Source organism: Rattus norvegicus, chromosome 5 (assembly GCF_036323735.1).
Source record: "Rattus norvegicus strain BN/NHsdMcwi chromosome 5, GRCr8, whole genome shotgun sequence".
NCBI classification, from domain to species: domain Eukaryota; kingdom Metazoa; phylum Chordata; class Mammalia; order Rodentia; family Muridae; genus Rattus; species Rattus norvegicus.
In genome coordinates, this window is record NC_086023.1 from 37,977,386 (window position 1) to 38,003,867 (window position 26,482).

General features: G+C 42.3%; 1 protein-coding gene and 1 pseudogene across 2 annotated transcripts in view; one reads left to right on the forward strand and one right to left on the reverse strand.

Annotated features, from left to right (window-relative positions):
• The window catches only part of Wwp1 (WW domain containing E3 ubiquitin protein ligase 1), a 93,464-nt gene extending 88,106 nt beyond the window's left edge, over positions 1–5,358 (reverse strand). The window contains exon 1 of one of the 2 annotated variants that reach the window (XM_006237930.5): positions 5,220–5,352. The gene's annotated coding sequence lies outside the window, so the exon portion shown is untranslated. Of the gene's footprint in view, positions 1–5,219 lie in introns of both variants that reach the window. The other variant, NM_001024757.1, reaches the window with a different exon arrangement.
• Positions 5,359–11,255: 5,897 nt separating this feature from the next.
• Positions 11,256–21,057, forward strand: LOC108351085 (60S ribosomal protein L13 pseudogene; annotated as a pseudogene).
• The last annotated feature ends 5,425 nt before the right edge of the window (positions 21,058–26,482 follow it).

The window sequence follows — 26,482 nt, forward strand, 5'->3', positions numbered from 1 at the left end:
ATTCATTGTAGACCAACCTATGATTTCACCAGAACAAGACAGAACTGATTTCCTGCCAGCCCCAGGAACATGCCATTCTTAAGAAGGCCTGGTTCCTTCAGCATTTGTACTCCTCATAGTTCTACTCTACAATGTAAAGCTCACACCATGTTGCAAAGGCCACATGGAGATAAAGGACTATGAAGAGAGGGGAGGAGTGTACACAGCCCCAGCTGAAATGCCAGTTGATGTAGTCACTGTAGCTATGATGTACAAAGCCAGAAAGAGCCCCAAGGAAGGGCAACCTGAAGGAAAATAAGGCAGTTGCTTTCAGTCACTTGGAGTTAGGGTTGTTTGTTACAGAGCAACAGAAATCTGAAACGATCTGACTGGGTTCCCTGTGCTTCTGCATGACTTGCCCAAATACCCCAGGAAAAGAAGTGTCATTAATGTTACTTTCCCAACATCAGCAGATAAAGTCTGGGTATATCTTGATGTCAGTGACTCTATTGAGCTCTAAGCTCTAGAGGATAGGTTTCTGTATTTCGTCTGAAAACTCGGCCCCAGCAGCTAGCACAATGCCTGACATACAGTAACACACAGTGTATGCCACACTTAAGAAAGGTCAAGGCTAAATCCATACACGCTGTTCTTAATGTAACTTAGAAATTGTCTGACATATTGCTTTAAAAACCCATACACCAAGAATGTTTAAATATGAATTCCAAGTGAACTTAGAGCCTTTAAACATGGAAGGGATAATATCTAAAGTTGAGTACACAATGGTAAAAATCATGAAATATCAAAATATCACTCTGGAATAAGATTCTGACTTATATGACACCCCCACAAAATAAAACGAAAACTGAAACTTTTCTAAGACTATGCTTTCATATACAAGATAATCAAACAATCTTCAAGACCAGAAATAAAAATCAACAAATTTTCCAAAGTAAATTGACGTCAACATTTTACCAATGTTTCTTCCAGGGAGGATAGCCATCTTTGTGTAGTTGCTTCATCCTTGACTAGAGATTAACTATTTGGTGGTAAAACATTTATAAATTTCCAAATTACCAGCCAACAGCCACATCAAATGAAGTTACCATGACAACAAAGACGGCAACAAACATTTCTAAAAGGTAGTCCTCAGACATCTTATAACTTCAAAGTTCCACCGTAGGCACATGATCAGAAATTTGATAGAAAAATTAATGAATTAAGAACAAAAATGTTTTAATTAGTTTAGGCTTTAGTTCTAATTCTAATTTGGACTGTTAGCTAGTTTAAATTTATTAAGGTGTCAGTGAACCACTAGATTAGAACAGGATGGTTTTCTCTCTACCCACCTAATTCTCAAATGCCACAGGATAGGGTGCAGAAGCTATCATGAAAAGAGTGAAAAGCATCACGGCTATTCTTCTCAATGCCAGCGAACTGAGGACAATCCATGTGTGTCCCTGCCAGGCATTCTTCCACTTGGGTTGGTGACCAGCTCCTTGGACACCATTTATAATGGGAAGTTTTCTGGGTTTTCCACTGCTCATTATAATTACATCATACTTTTATAGGAAAAGCAAAACAATTCTGCCAGGTAGACTGACACAGGCCTTTGGGCCCACTTCCTCAGAGGCAACACAGATCTCTGTAAGCTCAAGGTCCACACAGGGAGGTCTAGGCCAGCTAGGGTTGAGAGTGAGACCCTTTCTTAAAAAAAAAAAAAAGGAAAATGATTCCAGGCTTTTCAATAAGTTTCTATAATTTGAAAAGAAACCAACTAATAACAAGGAGACATCCCTTCCCCCGCATGGGTGCACAAAAGTTGTCCCTTTACTATAACCAAACTAGCCCTTAACTACCCTCATGAGAATTAGCTATTTAATTCTTTCTAGAAAAATGACTGAAAATGAATGCTTATTTGACTCCTCCTGTCACACGCCACCTCCTGAACGAAGGACTGGAACATTCCTAAGGCAGAGAGGAACAGAAAAGACTAAAGTGCCCTCCAGGTTTCTTCTTCTACTGTACAGCCTCTGTAATCTTTTCCCAGATCCCCAATCAGGAGTCACACAGACAGCAATAATTAACATGTCTGACCTGATACTGCTATCTGTTCTCTGCCTACCCATAGCATCCCCCAGCTTCACCACTCTTCAAACACACAAAAGGAAAGAAAGATGAGTGCAGATGTTCCAGTGAAGACCTATGTGCCAAGAGCCACAAAACCTTAACTGGGAGGAATCTCTCGGAACCACTAATTCTTTACTTAAAAGACACCAAACTAGAGCCGATCAGCAGCAAATCAGTTATGCTCTTCTCTTCACAGAAAAAAGAAAACCACCACTGTTCACAAACTCCAGGCTCTATCTGACCACTTGCAAGGAGCCTTGGGACACATGAACTAAACTCTCAGGCAAGTTTGTTCCATGATACAACAACAAATTAAAGACAATATAATAGAATAATATTACCTGTGGGGTGTGAGCCACAATACAGTGGATTACTGTCTCCAGCTACTTACACAGTATACCTACAGTCAGGGTTATTAACTTTCCAGTAATTCTGAAAGCTGCCCCCAGCACGATAGACAGCCCATGGGTTTCAGGCAGGAGCTTCAGGTAATTCATGGACTCCCCTAAAATCACATCCACAAAGCATGGGTGCACGTGACCTGTTAGTTTCAACAAGGGTTAGTAGTCACCCAAGTCTATGAGCATTATACAGGCCTGCTAAGGATAATGCTTTTACACTACCATTACTTTCCCTATGGACATGGATCCGAATCATTATTTTAACTTTTTAAAAAACAATTATTTCAGCTGGGCATAGTGGTGTATACCTTAAACCCAGCACTCAGAAGGCAGAGGCAGGTGGATCTTGGTAAGTTCAAGGCCAGCCTGGTCTACAGAATGAGTTCCAAGACAGCCAGAGCATTAATTCGTGGAGGGAACAGGGTGTGCTTGTGTCTACTTTGAAGAGTAGACTACTTTCCTACCAAGGGGCGGGGGTGTTTATGATCAAACTTCGGTCACCAGGCTTGGCAGCAAGCACCTTTACCCATCTTGCCAATTATCTGAACTTTAACCTGCTTACCAAATTCTATCCTACTTTCCTGTCCTTTCCACTTGTTCAGACCCTTGCTGTCTATAATGACAGAAATCCTGAGGTAACTTATGAATTTCCATTTTCTTCTGACCTCAATTCATACTACACAATGCTACTAGATTAATTTTTCTAAACAAAGGTGTAAAACTGTTCCTTAAACTCAAAAATCATCTGTGCGCCTGACACTGCCTAGTAACCTGAAATTTATCTAAATTTAACAATAACTCTTGTGCCAACAGTAGTGACACATTCTTTAATTCCAGGGTTGGGAAGGCAAAGAGAGATAGACCTCTGAGTTCCAGGCTAGCCTGGTCCACACAGCAAGCAAGTTGGAGGCCAGTCACACCTATATAGCAAGATCTGTTTCAAAGCAAAACAAAGGAAAGAAAAACAAAAAAGAAGAATAACTTTGTTACTGGTCTTGGTTTTTACTTCAAGTTTTCTTCTCCTATATCCTAAGAACAAACCCTGCAGACTCTGTCCAAACCCTCTTAGATCCTTCTACTAGAACGATCTTTCCCTGCTGACTTCTCACCATCCTTCAGGTCATAGTTTATCGTCCTTCAATCCAGCTTCTTCGAAACAAGAAACTCCTTAACCCATCTGAGAACTACCCTCTCTGAACACAACTTGAGAGAATTCTTATATTTATGAAACGTACACACAAAGGTATTCTGGACATGGTGCATAGGCCTATGATCTCAGAGGCAGGAAGATGGCAAGTTCAAGGCTAGATTAGGCTACGTAGTGAGATTCTGCCATTTATTCCCCAGAACATGAAAGGAGCATCTGTATATAATCCAACACACAGACCTCCTCCATAATCTGTAAAGACAGAAGCTGCTAATCATTTGATCTACATATACCCCCAAATACCTCATTCTCTCATGCAGTTGATGCTTAATAACTGTGCAAGGATGTAACAGAAATTTCAGCCAATTTAAGAGATTACCATCTCTTTGAAGGCAAGAGACCTGATCAGCCATGTCCGGGGTTTCAAAAGCACAGTGTCTTAAAAGCAGCTCAACATTTTATGTGAAGAACTGTTTGGAAATGTTAATAATCTATGTCTCAAAGAGCTAAGCCACATTTTTCAAGCATCTCAATTTCAACAGCTCCAACACTTGGCCATTATCTTCGAAATTGAAAGGTTAACTAGTTATTTAAAAATGGTAATTTTCAGTCAGTTTAAGTATATAGTCTTATGGCTCAAGGAAGTCAGATAAATGAAAGAATGTCTTTCTTAAAAGGAGAGTTTTACTAATAGTTGCACACAGACTTGGTGAGACATGTCAAGTGGATTTATACACAAGCAAAAACTCTTGCAGAAACCTACAGACAACTGTGAACTGGGTATTTCAACAAGAAAAAAAAAATACCAAATGGGAAGTGGGAAGATAACTCTGGCATTATTTTTTCCCCGTTACTTTAAGAGTAGAAATTCAATTTTATGCACACAAAAAGATAAAAATTTAACAGAAAAATACCTGACATTTGTGAATTATTTCATGGTGGGAAAGTAAAATATTTCAAAAGCATAATAGATACACCTTTTTGGCAATAATGAAGAGGAATCGCTTCGAGCAAAGGAACTTCAACTCCAAACCGATGAGTAAAGAAAGGAGAGAGCCACACAATCCTAAACCACAAAATTGATCATTTAAAGACTATAAAGGCGACCGGCAAAGTACCAACCCTAACAATACTAAATTTTAAAAGAAGACTTAAAGGAAAAGGGCCCAAATCACGAGACGAGGATTAGAAGATTTTGCAAGGTCACTTGAACCTACCAGGTCACCAAAGGTGGAGATTGAGACTGTTGGTGAGAGGAGGTGCGGAGTCAGTGAAAAAACGCTAAATGCTAAAAACATGTCAGAAAAGGACAAGCTGAGGCTGGAGTCCGGGCTCGCGCCGGTGGGATCCGGGTGAAAGTCAGGGCAGCAGTTCTGAGGCAGGGAAGCTGGAACGCTAGCAAGCTGCCGGCCAGGAGCCTGAGCACTGCAGTCACCCAGACACTTCGCCGGGCTCCGGTGTCACCGGCACAGGCCGGTGCCAGGGCCAGCTCGGGGCAAGCCCGGCGACCCCACCCCAGCGAACTCCGGCCCGGCCGCCCTCCAGAGCCCCGCTGTGCTTACCCGCGCGAAGCTGCGGCTCCCGGGGCCCGCGGCCACCGCGGCGGCGCCTCCTCAGCCCTCCGCGCCCAAGATCGCCATCTCGCAGCAGGCGTCGGCCGGGCAGCCCAGGCCGCCCGCAGCCACTCCGATCCCGCACGCCAAGCGCGCCGACACCCGGCCCTCCCCCCACCCACCCCGGCCTACACCTCCCTTCCTCGGGAGCGCGCAGCGTACTCGCGACGCCCGTGCCGCGCACAGGCGCGCCTCCCCGCCGGAGCCGCTCTGAGCCTACGGTCCAGACCGGGAATCCAGCTGCTCTCGAGCATGCGCAGCGAGCGCGCGCCCGGCTCGCCTCGGGGCGACTCCACTCCTCCGGGTCTTCGCGACGGTCTGGCGGAGAGGCACGCCAACCAATAGGAGGGAGGGGGCGGGGCCAGGGCCGGAAAGGGGGCGGGGCAGTCGCCGGGAAGCGGGTGGTGACTTCTGAACAGCAGCTACCTGGTCTGTTCAGGCATCTGCAGAGCTTCCTGCATAACCCCAGGGAAGAACCTCCGGGCACGTCTGTGCTTTAGTTCAGCACGTCGCAGCAAAAGTAGGCTGCGAAGGAAAGCTCCTTGACCTCGCTTTAATATTTAGGGTCCACTAGTAGTGGTCACAGGAGACCATTGTGTCGGTAATGAAATTGTCTTGGCACCACAGTGACCAAATAACAAAGCTACTACTGATTGAGCAAGTGCATATATCCTTTTTCCTACAGTTAATGGTCACAGTAATTCTGAAAGGTAGCGTCTCTTGACTCCATGACACAATGAGTCAACTAGTTTAGAAAAGAGCTGTTGGTAGTTTTACGTTACGAGAAAGGTCACACTGCAATGTAATGACCACATTACTCACCATATGGCCCGCTGTTTTACTTCAGAGAAAGAACAAAGTTCTTCCAGCACAAATAGTACAGTTACCTAAACACCTCACCTAGGCACCACAAATTATTTAAACCCACCCCATAGCCGACTAGTTCTCTTGTTAGAAAAGTTCAGAAATCCTGGTTTCTCTTCAAGGATGACCACTCCATTGTTGCCTGTAACACCTTTAACTTCACTGCTCCATAGGTAACAAGTTCTCAGCAAAATCACCATGTAACAACACTTCTGTTCTAAATTGCTTGTTAACCTTAAACCACCTTTCTGATTCACTCTGCTGTTGTTGTAACCTTTGAAAGAGTAGTATACCAAGAAGAGCAAACACTGAGACTCCATGAATATTTGTAGGATTCAGTAAATACCATTTGAATGAACAAATGTACAGTCACTTCCACTCTGGCACGTTAGGTACTAGTCCCTAACTTTACATATAAGTTAGGGGCATAGCACATGATGCAAAAAAGAAAGAAAGAAAGAAAGAAAGAAAGAAAGAAAGAAAGAAAGAAAGAAAGAAAGGAAAAGAAAAGAAACCTCTCGAAACGTACATGACAATTTTGTGTGCCTTCGTTCTTTTCCTCTTGCTGTGGTAAATTACTGGACCAAAACAACTTAAAGGAAATGGAGTTTATGCTGGCTTATATCTGGTGACTGGAGCTTGAAGCAACTGGTCACAATAAACCAGACCTCAGGAAGTAGAGAGAGAGTTATGCTCACGCAATTTTGTTGCATATAGTCCAGGATCCTCTGCCCATGGAACCACCCTGCCCACGATTCAGATTTGCCTTCCCACCTCAGTTACCATAATCCAGATAATCCTTCCCAGGCAATGTCAACAGGCTGTCTCCCAGGTGATTCTAGATTCTGTCAAGTTTCCAGTGGACACCAACCATCGTGTCACTCTAATGCTTAAGGTCATTGACTTCACAGGTTTTATGACAATGAGCCTTTCAAAGCAACTTCATGCTCATGTACTGTTTGTGGTACTAGGAGATTACTGAATGTGCCCACTTGGCTGTGTGTTTAAACCATGTTGCCTCTACATTTCCTGGACCTTTTTTCCCTGTAAGATCTCTTTAAATAAATGTACTAGCTGCTTCAAAATGCCCTTCATAGGGGACCGCCTTTCTCCGGTGCTTGTACAGATTTCTCCCGCTGCCTTCTCTGCCTCATTCTCTCACTCCACCAGTGGTTCACATTTCCCCCAAGGCCCTAAAAGAAGTTTCTAGGTTCTTCTATGCCCCCTCCCCCAAGTTGATGTTTAACATCAAATATGTGGTATTGTTGAATATTGCCTTAGTTTCTGGTGACCACTGTTCCTTGTATCTCTCCATCAATCATTGCCCATGCCCTTGTTTACTGTCTCATGTTCAATGTGCCAAAGTAATCACAGAGTGTGAATTAAGTTTAGCCCTTTGGAAATACATTGGCACGTCGCCTCGCAGAGAGAGTGTAGGCTTGGGAGACCCATTGCTGGGATCAAATCACAGCTCTGCCACTGTGGACACATTCTCACTTTCACGATCTTAGAAACTACCTGTGAGGCCTCTTCTTTCGTTTAAAGATCAAGCAGAGCCCTCTGTAAACTGTATCTTAGGATTGCACTGATCCATGAAAAAAAATGTGTTGACATTATACTTTAAAATATTATATTTGATATTTACATTTTCACTTCAATCTTCATAGGAATTAAGCTGGCTTTGTGGACTCTGAAAATATTGTGAGCCAGAAGCATTGCATTCTGTTGCCATGATGTAGTAAAAAATAAGTGATTCGCTACATGTACAGTACTTACAGCCATTTAACTCATAGGCTAGTCAACAGACTACTGCTGCTGTAATATAATACTACCAATTTCCCCACATCGCTGTCTAAGATTACTGTGCCCGGGTGATCATGCTATATTCTGTGTGTGCAAATATGTACTTATCATTGATCTATAATTATCTACTTTCCTACAGAACTATTCACTAGTTCTTTACCTACTATAAATATCAATTAGGTGAAACATTTGCCTTTGCCAGTTTTGTTTCTTTTGCCTTCACTTCAGCCTCTCAGCATACGATTTGTCTGTTTTCTAGTTGCTTAACAATTGACCCTTTCACTAAACAACCTGTTAGCATTCATTTTAGAATAGTTCATGGTATTCTCCAATCTATTTGTCCATAGACTTTTCTCTATCAATAGTAGTCTTCAAAACTGGGTTCACAGATTTGTAGGTATTTCTTTCCTCACAAAGCAGAGCCTAATTTGCTTCCAAGAGGGCCCACAGTTAGCGACTTGGTTGCAACATATGTAACAAAGCTGAATTGTCACTTCTGACATTGGGTCATAAAAAGACATTGTAAATCCATGCCTCCGTCCCCTCAGATCATTAACAGCTGCCAAGTGGCAAGAACATGCTTAAGCTTCCTATGAAGGACCACATTGTAAGAAACTATGGCATCTTGCCTGAGACCAGGAGGGACCGGAGGCCCCCTACCAATTACCACTTGAGCGACGCAAAGCAGTGGATCCTCCAAGACTTCAGAGGATGTCATCTTGACCACAGCCTTACAGAGATATGAAACCAAACCATTCAGTTAAGTCTTTCACATGCCTGAGCCACAGAACAATGAATTTAATGGAATGGCTTTGTTAGAGTTCAAAGTCACTACATCTTGGGACATAACTTGATATCCAGTTATAGAAAACAAGTTCCCTAATCCAGGTTCTCAATCTGGGACAATTTTGCATGGCAGAGGAATTAAGTGATGTCTTAAAGTTGCTCCCACCCCCATCTTTGTGTGTGTGTGTGTGTGTGTGTGTGTGTGTGTGTGTGTGTGTGTGATGGTCCTTTTATAGGAAAATGGTTTTGGCTACCATCTAGAGGGTGGTGTTAAACATCTTTTAATGCACAAGACGGCTTCCATGCTCCCACAAGAAACAACCAAAATTGCCCAGCACTGTGCTGAGGTAACTGTACCAATCTGTCTACTTTTCCCTGTACCTTAAATGTTTTCTCTTCCCTGTGCGCTGCTGAGTAAGGACAGCCTTGCTTCATTCCATTCCATTACTCCCTTGAGTGTTCTTTGCTAGCCTTTCCTGGTTTTCTCGGGCTCGATGGCTAGTAAAAGCCTGAACTCTAATCGACAGTGCCTCATAAAACAACCTGCTGCTTCCTTCGGGTCACCTTACAAAGAGAAATTAAGATGATGGCAGACTACTTTTATTGTTAGAGAAGACACAAGGGTATCAAGAATGGTAGACTTGAGAGTTGTTAAGAGCCAGGCTTAGTGGTGCATATCTTTAATGCCAGCACTTGGGAGATAGGTGCAGGTGACTTTAAGGATGGCCTGGTCAAGATAATGAGTTCTAGGACAGCCAGTGCTACATCATGAGACAATGAGACCCTGATTTGAATAAATAAAAAATAAATACATACATAAATAAGAATTAGGAATAAACTGAGGCAACTGTATCTTACAAAGCTATCTTATTCCTATTCACTGTATCAGGGTTCTTCAGAGAATCAGAATTAGTGTATTTATGAACATGCATGTGCATGCACGCACACACACACACACACACACACACACACACACACAATTGGCTCATACAATAACAGCAGCAGGAGAAAAAACACCTTATTCAATGAAAAAGAATCAGACAGCAGTTTACACATCTCTCATTTTCTGTCCTGTTTGGCCTCTAGCCAAGGATGGGACTCCTTCACATTCAGACTAATTCCCTGCTATGCTTGAGACACCCTCATATATACACTCAAAGGGACTGATCGTCCTAAATTCCTCCTCCTCTCCTTCTTTCTTACTCTTTCTCATATCTTTCTTTTTCTTCCTTAGTTTTTTTGGGTTTCACGGAAATAGAATTTTATGTAACCTAGATTAACCTTGAACTCAGTAGGTAGCTGAGGCTGGCCTTAAAGCTCTCATCCTCCCAAATGCTAGGATTATAGGCAAGACTGAGCTGTATCTTGGTGACTGAGATACGGTTAGCTCTCTGCTATGGTCAAAGTACAAATTGATTATATAAGTGTGAGAACAAAGAGAGCTTAGTTTAATTAGCCATCAGCAAGGCACCTGCACAGTGGATCAAGGGAATGCCAGCCACAGCTAGCAGCCAGCAATAGTCTCAAGGTCACCTGCTATGCTAGTCAGTGTTCTCTAGACTGGCAGAACTAATGGAATGAATCCCTTCATTGATATATAGATAAATATAGATATAGATAGATAGATAGATAGATAGATAGAGATATATAAAAATAGATATGATATAGATATAGATATAGATTAGATAGAATAGCATTTATTAGACTCACTTACAGGCTATGGTCCAACTAATCCAGCAATGGTCAGCTATGAATGGAAAATTCAAGACTCCAGAAGTCTCTCAGTTTGCAAGTCAGAATGTCTTAGTTGGTCTTTAGTAGATGCTGGAATCCTGAAGAAGTAGGCTCTAATGCCAGCGAGGGAATGTACTTTCTAGCAAGGTGAGAGCAAGGAGGCAAAGACAAAAGTGTCCTTCTTCCATGTTCTTCTAGAGGCTGCCAGCAGAATGTATGGCCCAGTTTAAAAGTATGTCTTCCCCTTGTGAAGATTGGGATCAAAGGTGTGTGTCTTCCTACCTCAAATGTCTAGATTAGAAGGGGATTCACCCACTTTAGACCAAGCCCCCCCCCAAAAGTTTACACAGACGTGACCTCCATTTCTGGATGGTAGTTTATTCCAGATAGAGTCAAGATAGCAATTGAGAATAGGCATCATAGCTGCTTATAAAGCGAAAGTCAGAGACAGACCTAGGGAAGTTTTGCTGCTCCTAACTGAGTGGATAGAGTATGAGCGAGTTATCTTTCTGGTTGGGCCAAGAGGGTATGCACAGAATGTGTGGGTCCTCCTTTGTCTCAGCCCATTGTAATACAAAGAACCAACAATTTCATAGTTAACTCAGCCTTTGTCCAGTTTCTGTTAGAACCATATAAAAATGTAAGACAAAGCAAATGAACAAACAAACACACTCTTGATTTTTTTCCTCTTAGGCACCCCTCCTATTCTTAGGAGTTTAGTTTGCCTCCATTTCTCACTTTTCTGTAATTCTCATAAAAAAAAAGCTTCCTTATGCCTTACTTATGCCTAGAGTGTTGATGACCGTAAGCTCTGCTGGAGCCATGGTCTCAAGTCAATCTTTGGTTTCTGTGTCTGACGTCCCAGATTCCTGGAGTAAGCACAACTGGACCCAACAAGGTCCTGCCTCACCCCAAATCCCCAAATGACGTCTAATGCTTTGTGAATTTCCATACACTGTGAGGAGGCAAAGGCTGAATTTATCTTACTCACCCCTGCATCTTATAAGGCAAGACAATGCCTGGCATTCTGTGTGGATCCCATGCATACCTGTTAAACAGATTACTCAGCCCCCCAGACTTTTCCAAAACCATTATCATCTAATTTACTCTTTTGATTTACTTATAAGAACTCATTTTTCTTGAAAGAGTTGCCTTGTCCAGATTGTCTTCTGTGAATGATTGCTTAGTATATGTTTTAAAATTCTCCCTACTAGGAGGTGCTACTCTTCCAAAAATATCTTTATTAGTGATAATATGTGTATTTGGAAGAGTAGATAGGTGGGTGCACATTCATATGGGCCAATGTGCTTATGCATGGAGGTCAGAGATTGACATTTCTCTATTGCTCTACCTTGCTTTTTTGAGATTGTGTCTTTCACTGCTGAGAGCTCACCAATTGACTAGAGTGCTGTCCAGCACTCCCAAAAGGCCCTCCTGTTTCCACCTTCACAGCGCTAAGAATACTGACACATATCACTGCACCTGGCTTTTTTGAGTGGGTGCCCAGATTCTAGACTGAAGTCCTCTTGCTTATATGACAAGCATTTTGTGGTCAGAGCCATCACTCAAGACTCACTTTTACTACACTACATTTATAATTAATGTGTAGCAAATAGTATACTATCAATACTGATAGGTTGAATGAAAGAAAAAAAGTGAGAGTTGCTTTTCATGTTTTATTATTTTGATACAGTTGCACAAAAGCACCTATTATTCCTTATAGACATAAGGAATCTTAACAATACATCTGTTAATTGAGAGACGTAATCATGGAATAATGCAAGTGATCACATTGTGGATGTCTTAAAACTCAACTGCACCATGGACCATGTGCCATGATCTATAGATTTTTGCCTTAGTTTCTACATAAAGTGAGACTGTTAGCCAGCAGACTTGGTTATTTGATTTTTTTATTCTATAATTTTATTTATTTATTTATTTATTTATTTTTATTAACTTGAGTATTTCTTTTATACATTTCAACTGTTATTCCCTTTCCCGGTTTCCGGGCAAACATCCCCCTCCCCCCTTCCCTGCCTTATGGGTGTTCCCCTCCCAACCCTCCCCCCATTGCCGCCCTCCCCCCAACAGTCTAGTTCACTGGGGGTTCAGTCTTAGCAGGACCCAGGGCTTCCCCTTCCACTGGTGCTCTTACTAGGATATTCATTGCTACCTATGAGGTCAGAGTCCAGGGTCAGTCCATGTATAGTCTTTAGGTAGTGGCTTAGTCCCTGGAAGCTCTGGTTGCTTGGCATTGTTGTACATATGGGGTCTCGAGCCCCTTCAAGCTCTTCCAATTCTTTCTCTGATTCCTTCAACGGGGGTCCTATTCTCAGTTCAGTGGTATGCTGCTGGCATTCGCCTCTGTATTTGCTGTATTCTGGCTGTGTCTCTCAGGAGCGATCTACATCCGGCTCCTGTCGGTCTGCACTTCTTTGCTTCATCCATCTTGTCTAATTGGGTGGCTGTATATGTATGGGCCACATGTGGGGCAGGCTCTGAATGGGTGTTCCTTCTGTCTCGGTTTTAATCTTTGCCTCTCCCTTCCCTGCCAAGGGTATTCTTTTTCCTCATTTAAAGAAGGAGTGAAGCATTCACATTTTGATCATCCGTCTTGAGTTTCGTTTGTTCTAGGGATCTAGGGTAATTCAAGCATTTGGGCTAATAGCCACTTATCAATGAGTGCATACCATGTATGTCTTTCTGTGATTGGGTTAGCTCACTCAGGATGATATTTTCCAGTTCCAACCATTTGCCTACGAATTTCATAAACTCGTTGTTTTTGATAGCTGAGTAATATTCCATTGTGTAGATGTACCACATTTTCTGTATCCATTCCTCTGTTGAAGGGCATCTGGGTTCTTTCCAGTTTCTGGCTATTATAAATAAGGCTGCGATGAACATAGTGGAGCACGTGTCTCTTTTATATGTTGAGGCATCTTTTGGGTATATGCCCAAGAGAGGTATAGCTGGATCCTCAGGCAGTTCAATGTCCAATTTTCTGAGGAACCTCCAGACTGATTTCCAGAATGGTTTTACCAGTCTGCAATCCCACCAACAATGGAGGAGTGTTCCTCTTTCTCCACATCCTCGCCAGCATCTGCTGTCACCTGAGTTTTTGATCTTAGCCATTCTCACTGGTGTGAGGTGAAATCTCAGGGTTGTTTTGATTTGCATTTCCCTTATGACTAAAGATGTTGAACATTTCTTTAGGTGTTTCTCAGCCATTCGGCATTCCTCAGCTGTGAATTCTTTGTTTAGCTCTGAACCCCATTTTTTAATAGGGTTATTTGTTTCCCTGCGGTCTAACTTCTTGAGTTCTTTGTATATTTTGGATATAAGGCCTCTATCTGTTGTAGGATTGGTAAAGATCTTTTCCCAATCTGTTGGTTGCCGTTTTGTCCTAACCACAGTGTCCTTTGCCTTACAGAAGCTTTGCAGTTTTATGAGATCCCATTTGTCGATTCTTGATCTTAGAGCGTAAGCCATTGGTGTTTTGTTCAGGAAATTTTTTCCAGTGCCCATGTGTTCCAGATGCTTCCCTAGTTTTTCTTCTATTAGTTTGAGTGTGTCTGGTTTGATGTGGAGGTCCTTGATCCACTTGGACTTAAGCTTTGTACAGGGTGATAAGCATGGATCGATCTGCATTCTTCTACATGTTGACCTCCAGTTGAACCAGCACCATTTGCTGAAAATGTTATCTTTTTTCCATTGGATGGTTTTGGCTCCTTTGTCAAAAATCAAGTGACCATAGGTGTGTGGGTTCATTTCTGGGTCTTCAATTCTATTCCATTGGTCTATCTGTCTGTCTCTGTACCAATACCATGCAGTTTTTATCACTATTGCTCTGTAATACTGCTTGAGTTCAGGGATAGTGATTCCCCCTGAAGTCCTTTTGTTGTTGAGGATAGCTTTAGCTATCCTGGGTTTTTTGTTATTCCAGATGAATTTGCAAATTGTTCTGTCTAACTCTTTGAAGAATTGGATTGGTATTTTGATGGGGATTGCATTGAATCTGTAGATTGCTTTTGGTAAAATGGCCATTTTTACTATATTAATCCTGCCAATCCATGAGCATGGGAGATCTTTCCATCTTCTGAGGTCTTCTTCAATTTCTTTCCTCAGTGTCTTGAAGTTCTTATTGTACAGATCTTTTACTTGCTTGGTTAAAGTCACACCGAGGTACTTTATATTATTTGGGTCTATTATGAAGGGTGTCGTTTCCCTAATTTCTTTCTCGGCTTGTTTCTCTTTTGTATAGAGGAAGGCAACTGATTTATTTGAGTTAATTTTATACCCAGCCACTTTGCTGAAGTTGTTTATCAGCTTTAGTAGTTCTCTGGTGGAACTTTTGGGATCACTTAAATATACTATCATATCATCTGCAAATAGTGATATTTTGACCTCTTCTTTTCCAATCTGTATCCCCTTGATCTCCTTTTGTTGTCTGATTGCTCTGGCTAGAACTTCAAGAACTATATTGAATAAGTAGGGAGAGAGTGGGCAGCCTTGTCTAGTCCCTGATTTTAGTGGGATTGCTTCAAGTTTCTCTCCATTTAGTTTCATGTTAGCAACTGGTTTGCTGTATATGGCTTTTACTATGTTTAGGTATGGGCCTTGAATTCCTATTCTTTCCAGGACTTTTATCATGAAGGGGTGTTGAATTTTGTCAAATGCTTTCTCAGCATCTAATGAAATGATCATGTGGTTTTGTTCTTTCAGTTTGTTTATATAATGGATCACGTTGATGGTTTTCCGTATATTAAACCATCCCTGCATGCCTGGGATGAAGCCTACTTGATCATGGTGGATGATTGTTTTGATGTGCTCTTGAATTCGGTTTGCCAGAATTTTATTGAGTATTTTTGCGTCGATATTCATAAGGGAAATTGGTCTGAAGTTCTCTTTCTTTGTTGGGTCTTTGTGTGGTTTAGGTATAAGAGTAATTGTGGCTTCGTAGAAGGTATTCGGTAGTGATCCATCTGTTTCAATTTTGTGGAATAGTTTGGATAATATTGGTAAGAGGTCTTCTATGAAGGTTTGATAGAATTCTGCACTAAACCCATCTGGACCTGGGCTCTTTTTGGTTGGGAGACCTTTAATGACTGCTTCTATTTCCTTAGGAGTTATGGGGTTGTTTAACTGGTTTATCTGTTCCTGATTTAACTTTGGTACCTGGTATCTGTCTCGGAAATTGTCCATTTCCTGTAGATTTTCAAGTTTTGTTGAATATAGGTTTTTATAGTAAGATCTGATGATTTTTTGAATTTCCTCTGAATCTGTAGTTATGTCTCTCTTTTCATTTCTGATTTTCTTAATTTGGACGCACTCTCTGTGTCCTCTCATTAGTCTGGCTAAGGGTTTATCTATCTTGTTGATTTTCTCAAAGAACCAACTTTTGGTTCTGTTGATTCTTTCTATGGTCCTTTTTGTTTCTACTTGGTTGATTTCAGCTCTGAGTTTGATTATTTCCTGCCTTCTACTCCTCCTGGGTGTATTTGCTTCTTTTTGTTGTAGAGCTTTTAGGTGTGCTGTCAAGCTGCTGACATATGCTCTTTCCTGTTTCTTTCTGCAGGCACACAGCGCTATGAGTTTTCCTCTTAGCACAGCTTTCATTGTGTCCCATAAGTTTGGGTATGTTGTACCTTCATTTTCATTAAATTCTAATAAGTTTTTAATTTCTTTCTTTATTTCTTCCTTGACCAGGTTATCATTGAGTAGAGCATTGTTCAATTTCCACGTATATGTGGGCATTCTTCCCTTATTGTTATTGAAGACCAGTTTTAAGCCGTGGTGGTCCGATAGCACGCATGGGATTATTTCTATATTTCTGTACCTGTCGAGGCCCGTTTTTTGACCAATTATATGGTCAATTTTGGAGAAAGTACCATGAGGAGCTGAGAAGAAGGTATATCCTTTTGCTTTAGGATAGAATGTTCTATAAATATCCGTTAAGTCCATTTGGCTCATGACTTCTCTTAGTCTGTCGACATCTCTGTTTAATTTCTGTTTCCATGATGTGTCCATTGATGAGAGTGGGGTGTTGAAATCTCCCACTATTATTGTGTGAGGTGCAATGTGTGTTTTGAGCTTTAGTAAGGTTTCTTTTACGTATGTAGGTGCCCTTGTATTTGGGGCATAGATATTTAGGATTGAGAGTTCATCTTGGTGGATTTTTCCTTTGATGAATATGAAGTGTCCTTCCTTATCTTTTTTGATGACTTTTAGTTGAAAATTGATTTTATTTGATATTAGAATGGCTACTCCAGCTTGCTTCTTCTGACCATTTGCTTGGAAAGTTGTTTTCCAGCCTTTCACTCTGAGGTAGTGTCTGTCTTTGTCTCTGAGGTGTGTTTCCTGTAGGCAGCAGAATGCAGGGTCCTCGTTGCGTATCCAGTTTGTTAATCTATTTCTTTTTATTGGGGAGTTGAGGCCATTGATGTTGAGAGATAGTAAGGAATAATGATTATTGCTTCCCGTTATATTCATATTTGGATGTGAGGTTATGTTTGTGTGCTTTCACTCTCTTTGTTTTGTTGCCAAGACGATTAGTTTCTTGCTTCTTCTAGGGTATAGCTTGCCTCCTTATGTTGGGCTTTACCCTTTATTATCCTTTGTAGTGCTGGATTTGTAGAAAGATATTGTGTAAATTTGGTTTTGTCATGGAATATCTTGGTTTCTCCATCTATGTTAATTGAGAGTTTTGCTGGATACAGTAACCTGGGCTGGCATTTGTGTTCTCTTAGGGTCTGTATGACATCAGTTCAGGATCTTCTGGCCTTCATAGTTTCTGGCGAGAAGTCTGGTGTGATTCTGATAGGTCTGCCTTTATATGTTACTTGACCTTTTTCCCTTACTGCTTTTAATATTCTTTCTTTATTTTGTGCGTTTGGTGTTTTGACTATTATGTGACAGGAGGTGTTTCTTTTCTGGTCCAATCTATTTGGAGTTCTGTAGGCTTCTTGTATGTCTATGGGTATCTCTTTTTTTAGGTTAGGGAAGTTTTCTTCTATGATTTTGTTGAAGATATTTACTGGTCCTTTTAGCTGGGAGTCTTCACTCTCTTCTATACCTATTATCCTTAGGTTCGATCTTCTCATTGTGTCCTGGATTTCCTGTATGTTTTGGACCAGTAGCTTTTTCCGCTTTACATTATCTTTGACAGTTGAGTCAATGATTTCTATGGAATCTTCTGCTCCTGAGATTCTCTCTTCCATCTCTTGTATTCTGTTGGTGAAGCTTGTATCTACAGCTCCTTGTCTCTTCTTTTGGTTTTCTATATCCAGGGTTGTTTCCATGTGTTCTTTCTTGATTGCTTCTATTTCCATTTTTAATTCCTTCAACTGTTTGATTGTGTTTTCCTGGAATTCTTTCAGGGATTTTTGTGACTCCTCTCTATGGGCTTCTACTTGTTTATTTATGATTTCCTGGAATTCTTTCAGGGATTTTTGCGATTCCTCTCTGTAGGCTTCTACTTGTTCTCTAAGGGAGTTCTTCACGTCTTTCTTGAAGTCCTCCAGCATCATGATCAAATATGATTTTGAAACTAGATCTTGCTTTTCTGGTGTGTTTGGATATTCCATGTTTGTTTTGGTGGGAGAATTGGGCTCCGATGACGCCATGTAGTCTTGGTTTCTGTTGCTTGGGTTCCTGCGCTTGCCTCTCGCCATCAGATTATCTCTAGTGTTACTTTGTTCTGCTATTTCTGACAGTGGCTAGACTGTCCTATAAGCCTGTGTGTCAGGAGTGCTGTAGACCTGTTTTCCTCTCTTTCAGTCAGTTATGGGGACAGAGTGTTCTGCTTTCGGGTGTGTAGTTTTTCCTCTCTACAGGTCTTCAGCTGTTCCTGTGGGCCTGTGTCTTGAGTTCACCAGGCAGCTTTCTTGCAGCAGAAAAGTTGGTCTTACCTGTGGTCCTGAGGCTCAAGTTCGCTCGCGGGGTGCTGCCCTCGGGCTCTCTGTGGCGGCAGCATCCAGGAAGATCTGCGCCGCCCCTTCCGGGAGCTTCAGTGCATCAGGGTTCCAGATGGCCTTTGGTGTTTTCCTCTGGCATCCGAGATGTGTGTGTAGAGTGCAGTCTCTTCTGGTTTCCCAGGCGTGTCTGCCTCTCTGAAGGTTTAGCTCTCCCTCCCACGGGATTTGGGTGCAGAGAACTGTTTATCCGGTCTGTTTCCTTCAGGTTCCAGCGGTGTCTCAGGCAGGGGTCCTGCCGCTCCTGGGCCCTCCCCCACGGGAGCCCAGAGGCCTTATACAGTTTCCTCTTGGGCCAGGGATGTGGGCAGGGGTGGGCTTTGTTGGTGGTCTCTTCCGCTCTGCAGCCTTAGGAGTGCCCACCTGACCAGGCGGTTGGGTCTCTTTCTCACGGGGTCTGGGAGCAGAGAGTGGTTATTTGATTTTTGACCAATGAATATTAACTTAAAAAAATCCATTAAGTTTTGTAATAGATGTGGAAAATCCAAGGAAGAATTAAATGTGATTCTTGACTACATGGACTTCCTTCTTCAATTATACGTACCCAAAGAGAAGGACGATCATCTATGAGTATCAAACTAGACTCTTTCAGACAAGACTTTCTAGATACAATTACTAATGTAGCTCTTTAAGAGTGACTATAGGCGCCGCATCGCCCTTCGCCCCACATCTGGTCCCATCAGGCCCATCGTGAGATGCCCTACACTTAGATACCACACCAACGTCCAGGCTGGCAGGGGCTTCAGCCTGGAGGAATTCAGGGTGGCTGGTATCCACAAGAAAATGGCCCACACCATCGTCATCTCTGTGGACCCAAGGAGGCGAAACAAATCCACAGAGTCACTGCAGGCCAACGTGCAGCGCCTGAAGGAGCACCACTCCAAGCTCATAGGAAGCCTTCTGCTCCGAAAAAGGGAGACAGTTCTGCTGAAGAACTTAAATTGGCCACACAGCTAACAGGACCTGTGATGCCCATCTGGAATGTGTACAAAAAGGAAAAGGCCAGAGCCAACACGGAAGAGGAAAAGAACTTTAAGGCTTTCGCCAGCCTTTGCATGGCTCGAGCCAATGCCCGGCTCTTTGGCATCTGAGCAGAGAGGGCGAAAGAAGCCGCAGAGCAAGACGTTAAGAAGAAAAAGTAACGCGCGGTTGGAAAGTTGTAATAAATTTTCCATAAAGAAAAAAATAGAGACTATAATCTTGTAGAGTAAGGCAGCTTACAAAAAAAGCAAGGGACATGCTGGAGAGAAGCAGTGTGTGTATATGTAAGACAGACTGCCACCACTCTGGTTCTTATAAACTATGTTTGAAGTATGTCCATGTTTCCTCCTGCTTCCCACTTTGCTAGACTACCAAGTTCACACAAGATGAAGCTTTGCCACCCACCCCACAAAAAGAGTTGCCTCCTTGGTAGCTGTGGGTGAACCCACTGAATATCATGGCTTTACCAAGCCTTTGTAATTTCATCATATGTCAATCATCGCCTCGCTTCTAACCCGGCCCACTGTCTAAGAAAAGCACCCCTCTTAACCTACCTATGGCTACAATTTACACCACGGAGTCATGAGCTCACCATCCCCAGAGCCTTGGCATGTGGAAAGCGGGGGAATAAAGTCAGACATCATCGAGTCGATCTCATTATCTTTCATAAGAATTTGAACTTAGAGATCTGGAGCTTTATTCACTGATGGCTTGGGGTATGGAAGTGGCAATATCTGACCAGGCTTGAGTCAAATGGCGCTGCTGCAACTCTGAGTTCTCAGGTTACCTGGACATCATCCAGGAACAGAAACCAAGGACCTTGTAAAGAAGCCCAGCTCCATAAAGAAATTAACCAGAGAAGATCAGAGAAGGAAAATGGTATTATCTGAAGAGAAACAGAGAGAGTCATTTTTCTGGAGATTTTTCAACGTTTATGAGGTGCTACAGTACTATTTGTAATTGGATAAAGTAAGACTCTCATTTATCCTTTAAGTAAATTCTCTTTTTACCTTACCTATTGGAGTACCCATTGGAGATTCTCAAGCACCTGATTTTGGAACATACATTGACATTAAGCGTCCTCATGTGGTATTCCTCCAAAAGTTTCATGCGTTAAAGTGGTAATATAGACAAAAGGAATCTTAATGATACATCTGTTAATTGAGAGACATAGTACTGGGGATAATGCAAGAGATCACATTGTAGATGTCTTGAAACTCATGCACACCATTGACCTTGTGCCCTCATCCACCCTCAGGTTTAGTCACTACCCTCAGTGTTCAGGGAATATCATGGAAGAGTAGGCAGACAGAATGTAAGTGCAGGGGAGTGGAGGGGAATGCTGGGAGATGCTGAGTTCTGGGTATAGCACAGCTCTGCACTCATGGACTCACAGCAACTGTGATCACCAGCATAAAGTTGCATAAGAGCAAGCAGCCCATATCCCACCACAGAGGCTAAGAAGACGTTCCAGAGGCTCCATCCCTTTTAGGAGCTTAGGGGGCAGACTCGCTTTTATTTGGGGGCGTGGCCACTGGTTGGTTGCCAATACCCCAGTGGCTGGCCCCACACTCGTGCATATATAGGCAGTACTAATTATACCCTGTCCGTTAGATTTTTAATGTTTCAAAGACGACAGGAAATGTAAAGTTGGGAGGGGGAGTGTTTGGGAGGTTCCAGGGAATTAGAGAGGACAGTTAAGGTCAACATTCATGGTGCACACATATAGAGCTCTCAGAGAATTATAAACGTAGTATATTTAAAATAAAATGTTAGCATTTTACTATCTTCTGGACATCCAGCTGCACCATGACACAAGTTTTAAAAAAATTAAAAATTTAAATCTATGGGGAGAAAAAGGTTCTGTTTCCAGTTAGAAGATCCAATCTCTGAGTGGAGATTGGATTATCATGGCTTCTTGGGAAGATGTGACTTGTCTCCTGACACTTCCTGTCTTCTGCTGGCTTCCTGGTCTACTCTGAGGGGAGCAGTTTGTCCATGATGTACTTGCCTTACCACGGCTCCAGAAACAATAGAACTAGCAAACATGGATCGAAACCTCTGATATTGTGAGGAAAATAAACTTTGTCTCTATGAAGTTCCTTTTCTCGGGTTCATTGTCATAGTGATGAAAATTGCTTGATACAGTCATTCAAATTCTTGGCTAGCATGACCTCAAAACTGGCCTCATAGGTTTTGGTCAGGTATATATCCACACAGCAGCCTGTGTTTTTCCTACCTTTTACCACAAGTATACCTCCTAGATACCTGACACATTAGAGCCAACTGATGAAGTTTTCTTGGCAAATAAGCAGGCCTATAATTTATCTATTTCTCTTAAGATCTTTTACAACCAATGCTTAAAGTATAATCTCTTACCTTCAGTTGGCAAACCTTTCTAATCCAATACAGATTTACAGGACACCACGGGGCTAGGGCACACTCAGTAGTTGAGCATGTGTGAAACCATGGATTTGATTCTCAACACTGGAGAGGGAAGATACACGAAACAAAAACACAAGAGCATTTTGCCAGCATTTGTCAGAATAAACATGCTGACAAAAATTCCTGGCACTGACATAGGGAAGAAAAAACCAAGTTCTGCTAGAATCACATTTTTGTGAAACGTGGTGCCAGCATGTGCCATTCAAGTCTCAACAATTAGAGAGGGTTGAGATCCTGGGTCAAATCAAGCAGATTTGACTTGTTTCAGAAAGCAAGCAGAATATTCCAGATCTGGTAGTGCAGAGAGGTAAGACTCGAGGTTAAATGGAATCTGATATCAATGGCATTAAAGCAATCAGAAAAAATAAACAAGCAGGCCATAAATCAGGACATGTTTGGAGCGAGCAGTTATTTCAGTCAAGGAGTGTCTGCTGAGAGAGGCTCAAGCTACTGGAACAGCCCCAAACTACTAGACAACATCAGTGTTCATGGATCATAACAAACCTTTTGTGGCCAGAAAAAGCTCCAGGACCAGTCAGAGAACTTCAGAGATGTTGCCCCATAGGAAGACTGCACAGTTTCAGGCTTTGACTGTTTCACAATTCCCTTAATGGCTCTAGGGGGTTCACTGGAGCCATATTGGCAGCTTGGAGAGGGATTTTATTATGGAATAACAAAGTCAGTCTGTATCCCACTGTTCTGGCTTAATGTCTTCACAGCACTTATCATCATCTGAAAAAACGTATTTATTTGCTTCTTATCTGCTCCTCCACCAGGGAAACTCAAGTTTCTTTAGAACAGAGACTGATCTACTTCTCCCTCCTGCCCCATTGCTGTGTTCTTAATACCTTGAACAATGTCTATCTCTTGTTCCATTCTCGGTAAACACCAACCGAATAAACAAAGACTGTGAATTGGGCCAAGGGCATACACTGCAGTCGCAGTGTGATGATTCCGATAGTCCTTGGTTAGAGTGACTGCTTATTAAACACTTCTATAAAACAAGTGGCATTGATCTTTACCTCATTGTGTTCTCAAGTCTGATAATGCAAGCTTTCTAAGGATAATTTATGTAACTGTCCTCATTGTTTGCTTTTGCTTTGCAAGCCCTTAGCCATAAATGTTTACCTCCTCCCATCTGCTTCTGAGATGTTTCTTCAAGGCTCCTTAATGCCAGCTTTTATCTAATTCTTCTCAATAAATAAACTCCTCAGTCCTCACAGCTAGTAAAGCACACTTCTCAGGGAAGAGTACATGGGTGCTATTTTAGAAAACATGCAATTGCTCATGTACTTTGCCCTTTGAGTAACAGTCACCTGGTCCAATATGTATACAGGGCTTGTTTACTAATTAACAAGTTACCTTCCACTGAGTCACTCACCTTTCTGTAACTTTATTTTTTTTTCAAAACCTACTTTTAATGAAGGTTCTTAAATGCTTTAACCTCCCTTTTAACCCACCACCCACCAGAGGTAGTGGAAAAGAAAGGATATGATGGGTCTGTTTAGAAAGGTTCTTTGGAGCGGCTCCCATCTGTGTTTTCTGGAAATCGGTAGTCCAGTTCACAGGATAGCAGTGGCAGCTTGACCACTCGAAAACACTTCAAAGGTACATCCGCCATCCAGTTGGGTAGAGAAGGGTTAGCAAACACAAATCAGCTGTGGTAGCACTACCTAGCAAAGATAGCCAGCTCTCGGCCTTAGCTACAGTCAGCAGGAGCGACCAGGAAGAATGCCAGTTCTCCGTGCCACTCTCAGCAAAGGGAAGATCAGTGAAGACTCGAGACCCACAAGTGTCGCGCGCCCAACATCTCGACAGCAAGAATGACGCGCAGACACTAGGATCCTTCTGCAGCAAAGCGTTTATTGCATCTTGAAAAGGAGAGAGCGAGCCCCAGAATGGCGCTGCTTATATACACCCTAATGTGGCGTGTCCATGCCTGAAGGTCGCTTACCCATGATCTCATTGGCACGCCCCGGGGTGGGCAAAGACTTGGCTCGAACACACTCTTACACATGTGCACACAGCTAGTTTCCTGAAAGGAAGTCGGGCTGGCGCAGCAGCCATCTTATAATGGCGAATGCTATCGCGGCTTTCCACACACAAGTGTTGCACAGCTAGCTCTATAAGCGAGCCTAGTTCAGCCTCATCATTATCTGGCAAGTTCTACTTATACCCTCTAAACATCACGTGTCCTCCGCATATCTTGCCTCAGCACACATCTCTGTCTCAGCTGACATGTGCCAATTAGTCTGAGTCCGAGGAAGCAGCAAGAAACTGCAGCACTCCACCAGAGGCTTTTTAGTACTCTTTATGGAGTCCTGACAAATGGAGCTCAACTATGCAACGTAAGGCAGACCAATACATGCATGACATGTTGTTAGGGAAGAATCCTACATCATGTGTCCTTTCAAGTGATTGCTTTAGCAAAACATCCTCTCTCGTGTGTCTGCTTCAGACAAACGTTCCTTCTAGAGTCTGTCTTAGCCTTTCATACCTGTGTCCACTTCAGGAAAACTCTCCTTCACGTGTTATCCCCAGCAAAATCCCACACAACTGACTCTCCAAAGAACCCTTAAGTTTCCACCTCACTTTTCCTCTCTCTATTTCCTTTCCATCCTTAGAAAACACTATGAGTAAGTAGAAATTTGGCCCAGCTCTTTCCAACATGTGTTATGATTTTACTTATTAGCTCAAATATCACTATGTGTGAAATACATTTCTTTAATGGTATAATCAAAGCAAAGAAAGCATTCTGGTAGCAAAGATAAGATCTGCCAGTAGAGTATAGTGATTGAGCACTTCCCTAGTATGTACGAGGGCCTGAGTGTTTGATTCCTGGCACTCTACACTCACATACACCCTGAACAACACACACACACAAACACACACACACACACACACACACACACACAAGTTTTGAAGATATTGGAATATATACACTTTATAAGAAAACTTGATCTTGATTATCTGCAGCCTCTCTCTCTCTCTCTCTCTCTCTCTCTCTCTCTCTCTCTCTCACACACACAAAACACTAGAACAAATTTTATGAAATTGAAGAACAAAATAATGAGCTTTAAACAATGGTAACTACATTTGCATTAATGGGTAAGTCCACCATTTATTGAACATCTATTATCTGCAATCTTCAGAGATGGATGATCCACATAATACAAGGAAGCATAGCTAAGACTCAGACTTGTTGGATCTGTTGGGTAAGATAGGATGTAAGCAAACCGATAAGAGGGTGGGAATGGAAGGTCAGACTTGTCTAGAATAGTCACTAAAGATTTCAGAGAGGGGGTAGGATTGAACAGGGCTTGTGGATTAGATGAAAGAACTAGTCTTAAGAACTTCCTTCTAAATCCTGAGAGGTTCACAAAAATATAGAGCTGACTTGCCTGTGATTATGACAAAAACTTGGAAAGATCAGAGTTTCAGCTGGAAGAAAATTTTAAAATTTTAAGATCTTTAAGAAATTCATCATTTTCATTTGAAAAGCACCTCTTTCCCATCTTTTCCATGACATTTGGTTATTATTGTTGTATAAAAACTGCACCAACTCAGAAGCTTGAAATGCTGTGTAAGACTGTGGAGATGGCTCGGTAGGAAAGGTGCTGATTGTGCAATCATGAGGATCTGAGTTCAGGTCCATTTCACCCAAGATGAAGCTGCCATGGCTGTGTAACACCGGTAGCCCTAGAACCAACATGTAAAACAGGCAGATCTTAGCGGCTCACTGCCCAGCCAGTTTAGCTGAAGTAGTGATCTCCAAGTTCAGTGAGAAACTCTATACCCAAAAATAAAGAATGGAGATTGGGTCGAGGAAGACAGCTCCACACACAGCCTCTGGCTTCCACGCAAACCCTTCTATAGCCCACATGCATGAACGCAACCATACACCACACACACAAAACACCCCTACCAATGTATTATAGATTATTGCTTCTGTGACTTAGCAATAGGAAAAGGGCTCACGCTAGTGAATGGCTTGTCCCTGCTTCATTCTATCTGAAGCGTCAGCTAAAAAGACATGGAAGTCTAGGCTGATTTAACACCTCAGTTCTGGAACTGCTTGTACAAAGGTTCATTCATGTGTCTGGTAGTTGATTTTTTTTTTTTTACTGGAACTTAGCAAGATGTTGAATATCCCTCTTAACTTTAGGTTTCCACATGTGGCCTGAGCTTTGAACTCCCCCCCCTCCTCCTCATCCTCCTACTCCTCTTCCTCCTCCTCCTCTTCCTTCTCCTTTTCGTCCTCCTCCTCCTCTTCCTTCTCCTTTTTGTCCTCCTCTTCCTCCTCCTTCTCCTCCTCATTTTCCTTCTCCTTCTCCTTCTCTTCCTCTTCTTTCTTCTCTTCCTCTTCCTCCTCCTCCTTTCTTTCTCCTTTGTCCAGACTGTACTGGACTTCCATTGTAGACCAGGTTGGCCTTGAACTCACAGAGCTATGCCTGCCTCTGCTTCCTAAGCACTGGGATTAAAGGTCTGTGCCACCATGCCCATCATAAAATCTTAACAGAAGCAACTAGAGCTGTCTTGAAGCTTCACTCTTCTCTCTGTGTTACACAATTGATAAAATAAAGCTCTTACACAAAGCCTGTGCCATGTGAGTTGACTCAGAAAACTGAT